Source organism: Salmo salar, chromosome 06 (assembly GCF_965601325.2).
Source record: "Salmo salar chromosome 06, fSalSal1, whole genome shotgun sequence".
Classification (NCBI taxonomy): domain Eukaryota; kingdom Metazoa; phylum Chordata; class Actinopteri; order Salmoniformes; family Salmonidae; genus Salmo; species Salmo salar.
This window is the reverse complement of record NC_138296.1, coordinates 39,533,154-39,535,390: the sequence shown is the minus strand read 5'-3', so window position 1 is coordinate 39,535,390 and position 2,237 is coordinate 39,533,154.

Sequence of the window (2,237 nt, the reverse complement as noted above, 5' to 3'; positions counted from 1 at the left end):
GCTGGAGGATGTTGCAGGCAGCAGAACGTTCTCCACGGCGTCTCCAGACTCTGTCACGTCTGTCACGTGCTCAGTGTGAACCTGCTTTCATCTGTGAAGAGCACAGGGCGCCAGTGGCGAATTTGCCAATCTTGGTGTTCTCTGGCAAATGCCAAACGTCCTGCACGGTGTTGGGCTGTAAGCACAACCCCCACCTGTGGACGTCGGGCCCTCATACCACCCTCATGGAGTCTGTTTCTGACCGTTTGAGCAGACACATGCACATTTGTGGCTGCTGGAGGTCATTTTGCAGGGCTCTGGCAGTGCTTCTCCTGCTCCTCCTTGCACAAAGGCGGAAGTAGCGGTCCTGCTGCTGGGTTGTGGCCCTCCTACGGCCTCCTCCACGTCTCCTGATGTACTGGCCTGTCTCCTGGTAGCGCCTCCATGCTCTGGACACTACGCTGACAGACACACCAAACCTTCTTGCCACAGCTCGCATTGATGTGCCATCCTGGATGAGCTGCACTACCTGAGCCACTTGTGTGGGTTGTAGACTCCGTCTCATGCTACCACTAGAGTGAAAGCACCGCCAGCATTCAAAGTGACCAAAACATCAGCCAGGAAGCATAGGAACTGAGAAGTGGTCTGTGGTCCCCACCTGCAGAACCACTCCTTTATTGGGGGTGTCTTGCTAATTGCCTATAATTTCCACCTGTTGTCTATTGCATTTGCACAACAGCATGTGACATTTATTGTCAATCAGTGTTGCTTCCTAAGTGGACAGTTTGATTTCACAGAAGTGTGATTGACTTGGAGTTACATTGTGTTGTTTAAGTGTTCCCTTTATTTTTTTGAGCAGTGTATATTCCCCTGATCTACAGCAAACAATGTGATGAAACAGTCTGGGTTTATTTAGGCAAAGCAATCACACACACACACACACACACACACACACACACACACACACACACACACACACACACACACACACACACACACACACACACACACACACACACACACACACACACACACACACACACCTCTCCACTAATCCATTTCTCTATTAACCACTCCCTTCTTAGATATCCCACAGACACAGTGTGATGACAGAGAAAGACATGCTAGAAGGGATATCTGCCATTGCCTGCATCTTTCACATATTCTCTGTGGGGGCTTTTTATAGGGTGTTCTGCTTTGCATCAAGTACCAACTATTATATCTGTTGACTATGAGGTCATCCGCCCATTTTTAGTTTATCTACCTAACACCAAGTTTTTTTCGATTGAAATAAGCTCTATTTTGAGCTAAATTTATTTAAGGCTTTTTGTTTACTTGGACTGAGAAGAAGTACACCATTTTCCATTGAGGCAAGGCCATTAAACATCAGCATATTGCTGCTTTGGACCCACAATCAGTTGCACAGTGGTGATTTCAACTAATGGAGCACGTCCTTGTGTTTTGTATGTGAACACAAAAAAACAATTAAATTGCCAATGAGAGCTTTTGGAAGTCTTCATGAAATGCAAAAAGAAAATCTAAAATATGTAACATAGTGCAACCACTAACAAAGGCTGTCATAAGGATTATGTTGAAAACATACAGAGGGGGTGTCAGGTCCTGACCAGTAAAAGAGGTTGTTTGTTATTGTAGTTTGGTCAGGGCGTGGCAGGGGGGTGTTTGTTTTATGTGTTTCGGGGGTTTTGGTACATGTTCTATGTTAGTATGTCCGTGTCTAGTTTTTCTATTTCTATGTTTAGGGGTTTTGTTTGACCTTCAATTGGAGGCAGCTGTTTCTTGTTGCCTCTGATTGGAGGTCCTATTTTGTAGAGGTTTTTCAGCTTGTGTTTGTGGGTGGTTGTTTTCAGTCTAGTGTTTTGTACCTGACGGAACTGTTCAGCTGTCGTTCGTTTCTTGTTTTGTTTTCGTGTTCAATAAAGTTAAAAAATGAGCACTCAACCCGCTGCGCCTTGGTCTACTCCCTTCGACCGCCGTTACACGGGGATGTTTTCCATGAACAATTATCGTTCTCTGACTTACAACATGAGCGTCATAGAAATCACACCAATATGGCTAATGTTACATATTTTAATATTAATCATAAAATGCCATTTAGCAGACTCTTTTATCCAAAGTGATGTACACTACAGTGAGTGCATACACTTCAGTATATGTAATCCCTGAGGGAAACAAACCTAGCGTCACACTATTTCCAACTGAACCACACAGGACCAATAATATGGCTGTAGGGTAATTTA